This window comes from Protopterus annectens, chromosome 7.part1 (genome assembly GCF_019279795.1).
Source record: "Protopterus annectens isolate FY-2018-M chromosome 7.part1, PAN1.0, whole genome shotgun sequence".
Classification (NCBI taxonomy): domain Eukaryota; kingdom Metazoa; phylum Chordata; order Ceratodontiformes; family Protopteridae; genus Protopterus; species Protopterus annectens.
The window spans coordinates 368015285-368032269 of NC_056740.1; positions in this window are offsets into that span (position 1 = coordinate 368015285).

Genomic DNA, 16985 nt, shown 5'->3' on the forward strand with positions numbered 1-16985 from the left:
AGAATATCCTAATATTTTAATATTATAATATTACAATATGTTTTACACATTTATTTATGTACACATTTAGGTTTATAGGTCAGGTTTAGATTTTAGTATGTTAGAATTAATGTTAGCTTTTATCTATTAGTGACCAGTAGACAGCAGCAGAGTATTAGGAATATTATTTTACACTAATTGTTCTATCCATTCATAGAATATATATTCTGTACAAATTCAATATAAATTAAATTTTGTTAATATTAAATTTTTAATATTTCTAAGCAATACCATTGGTTTGGTCAAGTTATTTTATCATAAAAACTGAAAAAAGTTTTTTATTCAGAGTGTTTTTTAAATTAGAGTTGTAATTATGGTAGGAAGTTGCATTCAGCAAGATTTAATTGACTCACATTAAAGAGGAGGGACTTTAAATCAACTGAGTGTATTTTGAGGAAGCAACAGTATTGAAAGGGACAAAAAAAGTAGTGAAATAAGTTAAGCATTTAGTGTGGTTAACGTGTTTTTGGTGTTTGAGTTTTTTAAATAAAGAACGTTGTATTGGTGGACAGCCTACTCTAGAAGTATTTCTGCATTTCTGCATCTCTGACACTGTTGAAATTATAGCTGTTAAAAAAAAAAAAAAAAAAAACACAAAGGAAATGAATCATGATTGGTACACTGTAACTAATAAAATTTGTAAAGCATTGCTGCTGAATGAATTCCTCTGTTTAGTGAAAGCTGAGATATGTGCCTTTTGTGAGGTCACAGAGTGGTAAGTCTACCTCTTAAGCTCTTAGCACAACAAATCCGGATATAGTCTAAAATGATGGGGGAACAAAGGCTAAAAAATAGGGACAGATTTTAAATATTGCTCTTGTAAACCTAGAACGTTACTAGAATAATAGGATTTGTGTTAGCATGCATTTTCTGAAGTCTGAAACCCAAATGTAAGTCATTATTTATTTATTTATTTATTTATTGGCATTTGGTGACCGGGAAAGTCCATCTGGTCAGAAATCCATTTTCAGCGGATGCCTGGGGAGAAAAGCTCCAGAGTACAAAGTATAAACAGGAGAAGTATAAACTATATTAATACGTTTATAGAACATTGATTAAGGTACACAATTTGGCAAACAGAATTATACAGTCATAACATTTAAACCATTCAGTGACTTCAATCCTCTGTGATTTTCCAGAAAAAACACATTTTATGAGAAATAGACCAAAAAATATGAGGCAAAAATCTGGACAGTTGAGAGGTATGGTAGTAAGTATATCATTACCTCAGCCATTTCTTCGGTCATTAATTCAGTCAGTTCTTCAAAGCTGCAGAGTTTATCATCACAGTCATCTGTATCACGCACATTTCGGATTTTTGCTAGGAAATTGGCAGCTGATGATTTTTTTATAAGAGCTAAAATAAATTACCATACAGAATTTAATAATACTCTAGATTAAGGACATCCCTTGAGTGTACTTTACAAAGTAATATAAACACTGATTATGAGTAAAAAGGCAGCAGTATTGTAGATTGCATCCCCCCCCAAAAAAAAACATTTAAAAATAGCATTGTATGCTGTAAAGGAATATATTTGATAAGTCCATTACACAACTAAGTATAACAAGATATGCTTGGATGTATTTGTCTCTGTCTCCGACCTCTCTGAGGGAATACAAAACAGGAACAAAGTCTCTGCTTATCACACAAAGCTGGGTGCAACAAGAGAGGAATAAAAAAGCTGATCAAGTGGGCACAAAGGTGGCCATTTTAAATTTAGTGCAGACAAATGTAAAGCACTCTACTTGGCGTGCTGCAACCCTGCTATCAAATATCAGCTCATGGGAGCAGGACAAGGATCTGGGTGTAATGATTGTGCATGGAATGGACCAACAAAAGCAAAGTAAGAGGCCAGAGGCAGTAGTAGCAGACAGATTGGTGGGGTACATCTTCAGAGGAATATACTCCAGATGGAAATAGGAAATTTTTCATTTTTTATGGTCCAGGTCAGACCTCACCCTGAGTACTGCCTTCAGTTCAGGAAGCCATACATGGAGAAGGACATCAAGCTGCTGGACAGAATCTAAAGGAATGGCATTGGGAAGGTTCAAGGGATGAAGGAGAAGGGACTTAACAAAGGATTAGAGGAGCTGTAGTTTCAAAAGACACCAGCAGAGTTGGAGGGATACAGTACTGGTGCAAAAGATCAAGCCAGAGAGAAGTGAAGGGGCCATCTTGAATGGGAGAAAGGAAGGGGAGAGGGCACAGAAAGTAGGCTGTATGGAATTCCCTAGATCTCTGAAAGCATTTTTTCAGAGACAATGTTGATGGACACAGAACTGACTATTGGAATTGTTGGTGGAAATAAAATCTGCAGTGGCTTTCAGCAGGGCATGATATAGGTGGAGAAAGAGTGAGGACGATTGGGGGGAAGAAAGGGATGGAGAGAATGTGCAAAGTTAAATACATTCAAGAGTCTAACTAGTTAGGTTTATTGCCTCCTTCTGCCACTGGGTTAATGTAATGCAGGAAAAGTGCAGTTAAATTTAAACATACCTAATTAGTTCAGTACCAATAATCATAGCATCTAATTGTATAACATCTCCTAAATTTTAATGGTGCTGTCTTCATCTTAGACTGTATGAGTAGAAGTGAGTTTTACATAGTTAGCACATTTTATTTCATATCTTTTTTCTGAGCAACAGTGTTGCTTTATCTTTTAAAATTAAAAGGACTGCTTCTTCAGGGCAAAATATTTTACATTTACAGAGTTTCTTTATCAGAGCAGAACATTAGCCACTTTGCAAACATTTGTTTTCTGCTGGCATTATTTTTAGCAAAGCAAAACAGTATACTTTTATTATTGACATGCATAGAAGTTCTACAATGAAATGAACCATGACGTGCATCTATGACTGTAAGACATTTAGCATAGAGGATTAATGCTATCTTACTGTACAGTCTGTGGTTTGCTTCCCTTGGCCTTCATTTGTCTTTTGTGTGACTTTGAGAAGGCAGTACTCTAGAGTCACCCCTGAAATTAGATCTGTGTATCTAGTGTTATTATCTGGATAATGAATTACTATAATTCCAAAGGGATAATTAAGAAATCATTGCATAATGAAACAACTGATAATGTATGATGAATAGCATTTTCAGTATAACATACAGGCTAATAAATTAAATAATATTTAACACAGGACTGCCTTACAAGGTTCTGACCTGGGTTGGGGTTAATTCAAGGAAGACATATAAAGAAGAAGCACAGAAGTTTCTATAAGGAAGGAATGGTAAGATGTACCAGTACCCTGAGGAGCTGATGAATATGATCCTGCTAAAACTTGAATATTACCTCTTGCTCCCATTTTTAAAAATGCATACCACTGCCTCAGTTTTCCAGCTCAGAGGTATTTGGAGCATCAGACCCAGCACCATACAGTAATCAGTCATTTCAGCATTTTTGGACATATCACAACTTCTCCTGCAGCTGTGCTACAGCCGAACAATATTTGCTACATTTACCTGGTCTACAGAAATGGATAGAATCACATCAGTTGTTTCTGGCAGTGCTTCCTAAAAGGACATCATATTTTTTTGGGTTAGGAAGTTGCTTTAAGTATTACTTTTACTTCCTGATAATGTCTCCTACTGACTTCAGTATTTGTTCAGCCTTGTTAATAGTCTGAGCAATGCTCCCCATGGTAAAGTGTTTGGATGGTGTTCCAGAACCTCTGTGGGGACATTCCAGAGTCATCCTCTATAGGCATGCTTAAGTCCTTGTACAGCTGGAATTTCAGTTATCCCAACTCCTCCTCCAGCTGGGCCTTAAGTCATCCCCTTTAGGCATGCTTAACTCCTCCTCCATCTGTACTTTCAGTCATCCCCTATAGCCATGCCTAACTAATCCTGTATAGTCATATTTAACTCCTCTTCCTACAGCTGGACTTTCATAAGCTGTTGCCCTCCTAGCCTGCTGGTATTAGTATTGTTGCATGGAAGGCATCTTTCTTTAACTTTATAGATTCACTTATGATGTCTACCAGATGGCCTTGGGTGTAATGTTAGGAAGTTTATTAATTAACACAGAGACAGAAAGGATATGTGTGCACTTATGCTTCATTATATGCATTTGTTTAGGTGTCTGGTATATTTTTTTAAGTATGTTCACAGTTTTATAAACAAATATGCAAAACAAAAAGTAAATTTTAAACTACTCAGACTGCTAAAATGCAGGATGGTAGGCTTTGATTTAGGCAGTTTCCACAAAGAAACAGTCCCAATTTACATTTGGGGTTTACACTGTCACACTTAACCCACAGTATCATGAATACACATGTTCCTTCTGCAGGTTAACAAGAATTTTGCCCTGTCTTAAGTTTTCTGACAGAGATACAGGAACTTGCTTAGTTTCAAAATTTCACTTAACAGAAACCCATTCTCCTAGTTTCCAAGTTCCACTAATGGAGAGGCATATTCTCCTTGGCCTTTTTCCCTAGTAAACTCATGTCATTGAACATTCTGTAACCAGAGCTATCTAGAACAAATTAAAACAAGGAGCATCTTCTGTTGCTCAGTTCACTCTGTAGTGAGCTTGTTAACGTGTGTGTGTGTGTGTGTGTGTGGGGGGGGTATGTGTGCAAGCAAGCACATGTGAATATTTATGCTTAGGCATGCTTTATCTAGATTCTAGCTAGATTCTTAGCTTTTTAGAGTCAGATCCACGTTCAGTTACCTTACCCTTTCAGGGCTATATAGGTAGCTGAAATACTTGCTCTCAGCTCTTCAATAATTTTATAACAGAGCAATGGGGACTGATCAGTTGTGATCAGTGTACTATCCCTGTAATCAGATGTAAAGTAAAATGGTAATGCTCTATTTCATGCATTTTATTCAGATCTTATAAGGCTATGCACATTTAAATCTTGCCTTCCTTCATAAGAGTAAGTGGACTATTCACCCATTCTTTTGGTTTTGTTTGCTTCTTAATGAAACCCCTGCTTTCTAGAGGCTGAGGAACATGATCCCTCAAAAATATGACTATTACCTCTTGCTCCCAGTTTTAAAAAGGGACACCACTGCCTTAGTTTGCCAGTCCAGAGACACTTGGAGCATTAGTCCCAGCACAATAGAATAATCAGTCATTTCAGCATTTTTGGGAATATCATGTCATCACCTCTGGCTGTGCAACAGCTGGACAGTATTTGCTACATTTACTTCATCTACAGAAATGTATAGAATCCTATCAGTTTTTTCTGGTAGTGCTACATATTTTCGGGCTTAGGAAGTTGTAAATTGCAAACTGTTCAGCACAAACAAATCTTAACAGCTGTATTCATTACATTCCAGTGTTTGATCTAGACTTTATAATTCACAATAAACACAGTGAATATTAATTTTGTAATATTTTGCAAACAATTTAAAATGTATCAGTAACTATTCAAGTGACACACATACTACTGACAGGAGCATCTTCTATCAGTTTCTTAAGACCCTTTAACAATTGCAAGCTAAATTGGGGCAAACTTGTTTCTTTTGCTTTGTTTCCTGAAGGAGAATTACATGTTTTAGTACATGCACTAAATGAAAAATGTCTGAGTCTCTTTCAGAAACCATGTAGATTAAAAAATATTCCATGAAATGATGTCTGGACAACCATAAGGCATTCTTTAGTTACATCCATAACCTAAAAGGAAAAGCCCAGGTTTGTATTGTTAATGATAGCATATATACTGAGATTGTGGACATTGTTAACCTGTTAGCCAACAGGTTCTGTGAAAACTTCACTCCCACGTCCCCACCACACATACTCCATGACATCCCTATTACCTGTCCAGTACCTTGTATCTCTAAAGAGCAGGTCATGAACGCCCTCTTTAAGGTCAAAAATATGGCATCTATGGGACCATATAACATCCCAGGCTGTGTCCTACATGGAATCAAACAAGAATTAACAACACCGTTGAGTACACTTTTCAAACATAGTCTAAGCACTGACTTCATATCAGCCGAATGGAAAAAGGCCACCGTTACCCCTGACCCTGGGAACTATAGACCCATTAGCCTGACTAGCATTATCTGCAAGGCCATGGAGTGTATCATCATAGACTTTATCAACAAAGATATAGGTAATCTCCAGTCACTTGACCCTACTCAATATGGATTCTTCAAAGGGAGATCATACTTGTTAAACCTGGTGGATTTCTTCAAGGCAGTCACCAAGGCTCTTGATGAGGGTAAATCTGTGCATATAGCCTACCTAGACTTAGCCAAGGCTTTTGACACTATCCCCCACTCAGGCATCATTGACAACTCACCCAACTAAGTATCAACCCTTATATCATTAGATGGGTCACTAACTGGCTCAATGATAGAACCCATATAGTCAAAATAGGGGAATTCACCTCCAACAGCAGACCTGTAACCAGTGGTGTTCCACAGGGATCAGTCCTGGAACTTCTACTGTTTGGAATCTATTTCTCCAAAGTACAAGCTAAAACTAAAGGTCTGTGACTGACAAAGTTTGCTAACTGGATACGGTCATAGAATCTCCAAACAATGTCAACATCTTACAAGAGGGTCTTACACAAACAAATGATTGGTGCCAAAGTCATGGCCTTAAACTCAATGCAAAAAAATGTGTTATTATCCCTTTCAGTAAAAGCGATGTTCCTGCTAAGTGCCACATCAATGACAACACCATAAGTATGCACTCAGTAGTGAGAGACCTGGGAACACAGGTTGACAGCAACCTTATCTTTGATCACAATGTCTCCACAGTGATAAGAAGGGCATTCTATATTGCTCTTCTCATAAGTAAGGGCATTGCCTCTAGAAGAAAAAAAGTTATTACCTCCCTGTACTCTTTTCTCATAAGGCCAATTTTTGAGTACAATGTCCCTTTTGGTATGTGCCTTTCCAAATACTTGCAGCCTTTGGAGACACCAAAAGGGTTCCTTACAAGGAAAATTTAAGGTCTTCAGCATCTGTCCTATGAGGATTGATTAAAATCACTGTCACTTTATTCTGTTTCATGCAGACTACACAAACGTGATTTCTGCCTTGCATATAAGGCTATCTTTGACCCTGCTTTATTGGAAATGCTGCATATCCATAAGTTAAATGGTAGACGGATAACTCACTCTAAAGGACTTAACCTGGTATGTGAAATTAATAGAACCTGCTGGAGGGATAGATTTATCTCCCAGAGGTTAAGACACCTTTGGGACAGACTCCTGCTCAAGCACAGCAGTTCTTTGGCACTCTTCAAATGCAGTCTGGACAATTGGATGGGTAACCATAAATTCATCCCGGGGATTCCACCTGTTGTCCTCTTGGACAGGAGCAATATGTGCTGATTGTGGAAATAAGGGTAAAACTTGGCTAGGTTTGAAAGGACCCTACATTCATTAGCCTAGTAACCTCTTGTGATCCTATGACAAACATCTGATCCACAAAATTCAAACAGAACTGTCATCACAGTCAATTTCACATTCCTGTAAGACCTGCCTACAAACTGGAAGCTTGAAAGCCAGTTCTGTGATGACAGCGTAAAAGGCACATATGGCATGACCAACTACTATCTGTATAACTTTAACAGGGAGGAGATTAAACAATAATGCCTAGCTTCAGTCATCAGCAAATTTTGTTTGCCTTAGATCTGCATTTATGGTCTGGAGACTGGAGAAGTATAGGCAATATCGACATGATACCTGCACCGATCCCTGTGGTACACCTGTAGTTAATTTCTTGCTTTCTGAGGAGACACTGGTTGCTTTAACAATGTGGGGTCTATCTTTTGCCAGTTTGCTATCCATCTTACCACATATAGGTCTACATTTAGGTCTCTTAGCTTATTTACAATAGCAGTATAGGGGAGGGTGTCAAATGGTTTGGCTATATCCAGATAGGCTGTATAGACTGAGTGGCAACTGTCTGCAGCCTCTTTGACCTTCTCAGTGAAATTCATTGGCTTAAGCAGACATGATTTCCCTTTGACAAAACCATACTGGTGACAGTCTAGGCGCATAGGAATTTTGGTGTTGTAGTTTATAAAGTTATATATGATACATTCCATGGCCCCACAGATTAGACTAGTTAGACTGATGGCCAGGGTTTGTGTTGGGCCCGCTTTATGAAGGTTAGTCAATACAGCAGTGTTCTACACTTCAGGGAATTCCTTGTGGCTAAGCCTAAATTAAACAAATTTAGAACTGGTTCCATGAAGGCTATGTTGGTAATGATAAACTATCACTTAATAAAAGGTAATTTGCCTTGGAATAGTTTTTAAGTGTTAACAGTTTTAATGGGATTAAGGAGTTGATTTTGATTTCAAAGGAGAAAGATTTATGGTTGGACATTACTAGGGAGGCAGAAGCATAGCTGGTTCAACCAGCGCCATGGGCCGGTACTATGAACCTTCTTTTTGTGCCCTGTCTCCAACCCTCCTGCAACTTATTTTAGTAAAAAAGAAAATGTCTTCTTTTAAACTGTAGCAAACTGTTTGCTACAAATGTACCAAACAGTTACTACAGTTTGTACCCTGCCTGCACGGACCAGTACAGCTCTCAGGTCTTAGTTAAAAAAACAAAAAAACAAAGATAAACATACCTCATGTTGAGCCATTGACACTGACATTGTGTAATCTTGAGATTCTTCTGCAACTTGAACACATCCAATCTGTGCTATAAATGAGACTTGGATTCTTTCTAATGACAGCACACCCTCATTACCTGGATTTAGTGCTTATCATGTATTTAGACCTGGGAGAAACTGCAGGGGGGTTTCTGTATTTGCCAGGAGCTATAACAGCTCCAGGAAGATTCCCAGAGACCCACAAATTGAGTTCACTAAACTCAAACTTACAGAAAACAAATGAAAGTATGAAATTATTACATGCTATAGGATGCCCCCTGTGTCCCCAGATGACCATGACTGATTCTAGAATGTAGTCTATGAAATGCCTGTAATGAAAAATACTTTTTTGATGGATGATTTCAATTATTCATTGATGAACTGGTGCACCTATACCTCAAACGTTGGATATGCTCAAAGATTCCTTCCTAGAACAAATAGTCCAGTCCTTTGATAGGTGAGACAAACTTGACTTTGTCATTACCAACATAGCCTCTTCATGTATCACTCTTATAATATCTCCATCTCTGGTTAAATCCAATCACAGTCTATCAATCTTCTCCATTAAAGCCTCAGACACACACTCACAAACACACTGAACAAATCTGAATCTAAGGACTTCAGAAGAACAGACTTACTCAAACCCTATGATGAGCTTCCAAAAGTTACTTGTTATTTAATATTGGGTAAGTTTACTGGACACAAAATGTTTCTTTCAGAGGTGAATTGGAAAACTGTCTTTCAAGTGACTTGTTCAGAGTCACACAGTAGACAAATGGAGGTGGATGAACTTAAAATCTGCATCCTTGATTACTGAAAGCAGCTAATTAACAGCTGAGAGACATTAAGCCTTAATTCTGCACAGGAAATGCCAGAGTGCAAAGTTTAACCCAGAAACTGTCATTGAAATTCTACAAATCCTGAATCCTTAACACCCCCTAAGACTGTATAGGAATATATCCCAACGGTACTCTCAAACAACAAAAATACCATTTCCGTAGGTTCAGTCAATGTATCTGTATATCTAATAAATGGCAACATGTTGCAATATAGCAAGCAGCTGCTACATTATAAAAACATCACAAGATATCAATATAACATTTTAAAACAGTAATAAAAATAAAAATAAAAAAAAATAAAAAATAAAAAGAAATCAAAGTTCACTATTTTGCAACTTCAGTAACGCAGGTTTAAGGGTAACAGCAGTATTAAGGCCTGAGTGTTTACCAGCTGCTAACCTCAATATCCAGTCATATTCTTTATTCTCTAATACATTATTGACATTACCTCCCCTTATGTCTTTATTTTTATTTTTATTACTATTTTAAAATGTTATAGTGATACCTTGTGATGTTATTTTAGGTTGTATTCATGTGATTTGCTGGCTGTAGTCACATTATGTTTTGTGCTCCTATTTAAATAGCTACATGTATAGATGTTGTATTAGCATTGATAAAGGGTGTAGATCCGAAAGCTTTGCTTGTTTCATAATAAACTGGTTTCTTAACATGGTATTTGGTGTTTTGGATAAAACATGACAGTACAGACAGGGTGAAATACATAATAATCAGTATTTATAACCTTCAGCTGATAAAATGATAAGTAACTATTATAAAGTCCAGTAAGAAATAAAACTTGTCCATGCTATGACATTACATTCAATAATTGCAGGCAATAGGTACAATCATAGTCCAATATAAAGTCAAAATGTACTCTAAGCTTAATCTTGAAAAATTAACCAACAGTTAGAAATGACTACTGTACACTGCAAGAGTGTCAAACATAAGATAGTTTCATCTTTGGAAGTATAACACTAAGATCCTTCATGCCATGTGTAACAAATGATATATCATCCATATATTACACACATCTAGAAATAGTGATCCCTATACAGTGGTAGTCATAAGGTTCATAGACTGAAATGTAGAGAAGGCTCAGAACATGTTTGTGTACAGGTTAGCTATCAGGAGACATGATGGATAGTTCCATTAAAAACTCAGGTGTATACAAACATGGTCAGTCATCCATTCAGTAATAAACACAGTCTATAGTTAGCATGTAAGGACTTGTGGTTCTACCACCTATTGGTACACCACAGCAGTCTCAGGCAGTGGTTACTTCTGAAATCAGAGTGTCCAGCTTTGTTGTCAACTTGATAATCAGTGGCAGAGGCTCAACAAGTTGCCCACTTGCCTTTGGTGCTAGAACATCAAAAGATTGTGGGTTCTTACATAAGATTCTTGCATTAACTTTCCTATACTGACATTGTAGTGCATCTTGGGGGGGACGCTGCTGTCTTCCTTTGGAAGAGATTCTAAATTATGGTCCCATCTGTCTCTATTGGTGCTAACTCAGGTGGATGTAAAAGATTACATTGTATTTATCCAAAGCAGGAGCACTTATTAAGTCACTCATATGAGCATCTCAAAAAAAAAAAAAACAAAGCAAAAAATATATCATCATACCCTTATCAATGTATGTTACATTAAATCATAAAATACCCACAGTATCACAAAAACAGTATAGAATTATCACCGACAAGCATAGCTATCAGTAGTAATACAGAATTACAGGTTTCCAAACAACGACTATCTCATCAATATTACTATGTAATAGTTTTGAAGGAGAATTGTTTCAATATTTCATTAACAACATTTTTATGATCCCATTGCTTATTATAGAGTACCACCCCACCTCCTTTTCACATTGCCAAGAAGACTAGCATTATTATATTATCTATCTGATGCACGTGCCTGTCTGTCATATTTTGATAATGGCAATATATTATATTTTCTTCTAACATATATTGTAAATAAGTAATCACCAATCACACTGCAACCTTCTTCCAAAAAAAAACTTAATCCCATTACATTAAAAATACAACTGTAAGCATCTCCTGTACTCCAAAACCTCCATGCAAAACATGTCCTTTCCCTAATAATTGATATTTAATTTCTCCTTTTATTAGAATATTTATGAGTTCACCACAGAATGTCACACATATCCACTTCTTCCATCATTCTCACCCTTCTTCCTTCTCATATCCTCCTCTGTGCTTCCCCAACTCCATACATTACAGACTTTCTCTAATACCTTTTTATCCTTTTACCATGATCCAGTTTAATTATATCTTTGCATAAGCTGGATTTCCTTCTGTACTCATACTGAATGTCCCTCTACACCATTATTTTTACTTTCTTACCTCCCAGTCCAAAACAAGCTCTCTGTAATGCCTTAATTACAGACTTTTCAAAATCCTTACTTGCTATAAAAATGTACAGAGCTAAGAAATAAAACAAGTTTAATTATGCATGTGTATTCCTTTTCACTTGGCACTAAATCCCAAATCACATTAAAACATGGTCCCATCAATTCAAACTGGGAGTGGATATATATACAACCATAGCAACTTAGCTTCCCCAACAACAACACTGGCTTAATCAAATAGGCCCTTTTGCTGTACACCACATTATAGCATGCCCATGTTTCAATAACTTTTTAAATGCATTTAGTTTCCATCCATCCCACACTGATTCCCATGTCCTGAATCTAATTACAGATACTCGTCTTAATTCTACACTCTGAGAAGTTTATATTTTTAGCTTCTTCATAAATCTGACACTTGCCAATGTTCAATTCCAATCCTGCAACACTCAAAAACTATTTTACAAATCATCTGTTATACAGTGTATATTTCCTTCTTCTTCCAAGATGCAAATGATATTGTCAATGTATCCATAGATCATTAAGCATATATGATGTCCTACTCTTCACCTGTAATATTATCTTTATAGTAAACAGCCCTGATGATAAGGGATCACGAGTGCACCCTTACCTCACTCCTTTCTCCATCTTATTAGTTATTAGTGGCATCCCAAAAATATTAATCATGGAAAACGTTGTGAACTATTCTATATCCCGTCAATAAATCTTAAAAGAGGTATGTCCACATGCATAACAAGTAATTGTACATATGATTTATATCATCATAAGCCTTCATCAATTCTCTCTTAATCAAAAAATTCTTAATTTCCCTGTCAACAACTTCTACTCTCTGTCTGAGCATCAGCAGTAAGCCTTCAATACTTTTACCTTAAGACATCCTAAACAGCTCACTTTATACTACTTTTATGGCCACCCCAATAATTTTTGTCTGTAAAATTTCAGTCATTCTCATATAGTCTCCATTTCCCAGCCCTCAAAGCCTCTAATTATTAATAACATGGAGAACATCAATATTTGTGCAGTAACTGAGACCTCGTTCAAGGCTCAAGAGAGCAGCCCAGCAATTCCAGGCTACAATTCATACCACACATTTCGGCCGCAAAACCTGGACTGAAATACAAAGGGAATAATATCCATATTCATTAAGGATAACCACACCTCCAGACTAGTTGCAAAGTATGATGCCTTGGAGATCATCCAAGTGCAACTGACAATGGGCAAAACTCCAATACAGATTGTAGCTTGCTACAAATTACCTTCCCTGCCCCAGGGCTCTCACTCCACTTTCCTCGCGGTATTGGAAAACATGAGAGTCCAACCAAACACCCTTATACTAGGTGATTTCAATTACCCAAACATCAATTGGGAAAACTACAAAAGTACTAATACCTTTGCTCAGTGCTTCCTGGAATACATTAACTCCAGTGCACTGGACCAGTTGTAAACACCCCCACAAGAGGTAAAAATATACTTGACCTGGTCATCACCAACATGGGGGACAAATGCTCCACACCTGCGGTAAATTCCTCATTGGTCAGATCTGACCATAAACTCATCACCCTAGATATCCACATACCACCCCCATCCTCTGTCCCAAAGGAAACCATGGTGAAAAACTTCTCCAAAGCGAATTTTATGCTACTCAAGACAGAGGTGGCAAACTTTGTTACTCCCACGCAGAATGTCAATATGACTGAATCTGCTATATCCTACACAAAAGCACTCTACAAGCACCTACATGAGTACATGGACCATGCTATCCCGAACAAGACCAAGACCCCTCCTCCAAAAAGAGGAAACCAGTCTGGTGGATGCCGGCCATAAACAAGCTCTATAACAGAAGGAAGAAATTACTGCAAAAAAAAGTAAAAACCCAGGAATGGAGGGGCTCCCTGACTAACCTTAGCAAAAAGCTAAGAACCCTCATAAAAAACTTTAAGGTGAGCTTTGAAAGAAAAATCGCAACAGACACCAAAGACAATCACAAAGCATTTTTTAGCTATGTCAAAAACCTAAATAGCAACTCTCAGATCTGCTCCGAGCTACAGCATAATGGTTCAAAATTCATGGAACCAACTGATATCGCCAATATATTGGCAGATAGGTTCAGTGCAAACTTTACCCCACCCTCTCCCCCCAAAGGGCTCATATCCATACCAGAAGACTGTGCTGCCCCTAAAATCACAGACACCCAGGTGAAAACAGCACTCTCCAGCATCCATAGGATCAGACAGCATCCCAGGCTGCATGCTACATGAGCTCCAAAATGAATTAACCCCTCACCTTAATACCATGTTTAACCACAGCCTCACCTAAGGCTATGTGCCCACAGAGTGGCACACTGAAACAGTCATCCCACTCCATAAAGGAGGTGCAACAACTGACCCCAGGAATTACCGCCCCATCAGCCTGATGAATCTCGTCTGCAAGGCCATGGAGCACATCATCATGGAACTCATAAACAATGACATTGGTAACCTACAAACCCTAGACCCCACCCAGTTTAGGTTTGTAAAGGGAAGGTCATGTCTCCTAAATCTGGTTGACTTCTTCAAAATGGTCACTAAAGCAATAGATGAGAGAAAGGTGGTTCACACAGCATACCTTGATCTTGCAAAGGCCTTCGATACCATTCCCCACTCGGGAATTATAGACAAACTCACCAACCTAAATATAAACCCCTACATTACAAGATGGGTCACTAAATGGCTCACAGATAGAACCCATTCAGTGAGAATAGGAAACACTATATCAGACTCCAAACCTGTGACTAGTGGTATACCACAGGGCTCAGTCTTGTGACCCCTTCTGTTTGGTATCTATTTCTCTGAGGTACAAGCAAACACAGAGGGACTATGGATCACAAAGTTCGCAGACAACTGCAAACTGGGTGCCATAATCGAGACTCCTACTGACATAGACATCCTTCAAAAGAGTCTTATGGATACAGATACATGGTTCCAAAACCATGGCCTCAAATTAAATACCCAATAGTGCATTGTTATCCCCTTTGGGAAAAAACAGGTACCTATGAACTACAACATAGGTGGCAGCCCACTTATCACAGAGAGTGTGATAAGAGACCTAGGGACTCAGATAGATAGTAACCTCTCCTTCGACAACCACATTGCCAAAGTGGTTAGAAAATCCTTCTACATGGCCCACCTTATCACAAAGGGTTTGGATCTAGAAATAAGGAATTTATTGTCCCCCTTTACTCATCACTCATTAGACCCATTATTGAATATAATGCCCCATTCAGGATGTACCTAACAAGACATCTGCAACAACTGGAGAGGCCACAAAAGTACCTCACAAAGAGGATAACGGGCCTTAAACAGATGCCGTATGCCATGAGGCTAAAAAAACTCAGACTGTACTTGGTCTCATATCAGCTACTCAGAGGTGATCTCTGTGACATACAAGGCTATGTCATACCCCAAATTGCTAGAAATGCTCCACCTAAGGAAAACCCAATCCACCAGAGCTACATGCTCAAGGGACATAAACCTGACATCATCAATAAACAGGACGTGTTGGAGGGACAGATTTGTTTCCCAGAGACTCCCCTTGCTCTGGAATAAGGTCCCTATATATGTGAGGCAAAGCTCCTCGTTGGCACTCTTCAAAGGAAATCTTGATGAGTGGATGGAAAACAGGAAATTCACCCAGGGAATCACTTCTGTGACCCTGCTCGACAGGGGTGCAAGTAATTAAACCACTTGGGAGGGAGGAGATTGCACAAAATTTCTGGTTAGGCTTAATTATGCCCTAGGGCAAATAGCCTAGTACCTAGCTATGAACCTATGAACCTATAAGCTCCTTTTGTTTTCCGTTTCAAATTTTGCAATTATCCCTAAAATCTGTTCTGTTTTGTAACTCATCATTCTTTTAAAACCTCTCTAAAGACTTTTAACTATGCATTCATCAACAGTTTACAAAAGCCATAAGTCAAACCATCAAATCCTGGTGCAGAACCATCTTTTATCTTAACTAAGATTTTCTTAATTTCATCTGTTGTAAGGTCTGCTTCTGTCACCTGCCATCTCCCTGACTCAGCTGCATAATATTCCAGTGTCCGTCATCCACTCAGAATTTTCTTCTATATAATACTGTGAGAAATAGTTCCACACGTTTTATCATCTTCCCCTACTCTACATGCTCCTTCATCATCAGCTAATTTCTACATCTACCTGTGTCTCATTTGCACTTTTTTTACCTAATAATGGAGTGAAGTGATGATCCTTCATCATCAGCTAATTTCTCTATTTGCCTATGTCTCTTTTGGACCTCTATATCTAATAATGGAATGACTTCTTTATTAGTACACTGTACTGTTTATTTTTGCTTCCTTAACAAGACACCCATTCTTGCTGCCGTTTTCTTTATACAGGAAACTTTCATATTTTATTTCCCTCTAAACTACCATGAAAAGAAACAATATATTCTAAATAGTCTTTATCTCATCTTTCCCTGCTTTCACATTTCAGCTGGACATATGCTTTCCTTACCTTTACCTTATAAGCACTCCAACAGTCACTGCATGAAATATGACACTTTCCTCTCCCCAGGTGATCTCCACACAAACTCAGCATATCTCACTTCACAGAGCCTTTTTCTTAAAAATAATTCCCATTTCTAACCAGATTCTTTCCTATCCAAACTTTAAGAAACTCCTTACCTATGGGGAAATCAGAGCCTTATGGCCTGAAAAAAAACATGTTCAAAACTAAAAGCTGCCCCTCATAAAGTTCTTAGAGTATCAGGTAATCAATCTTTGTTTCAATTTATACACTCTTATGGGTACAGCTCACCTCTGTCCAAATGGCCAAATTGTCCCTCTTCAGAATATTTAAAGTTGTTTTACTACTTCTGTGAACCTGCCTTCAGACCCCCTTTCTAGTCTGTTATTAAAAAGTCATCCTCACCTAGTGTGGGAATTATAGGTTCATAGGTGTGTCGTAAGTTAATGTCCACACGGGTCCCAAATCTCTGACAAGTTCTGGATAAGTGTAAGCATGGGCTTGGGAGATAAAACATTCACAGCCTGCTTGTGTCCATTAGAGACATAAGTGCCAAACCATGGATGAATTATCTGTTCCCCATCTAATTGTCCAAGTTACACTTGCATTGGGTTAGGGACGAACTT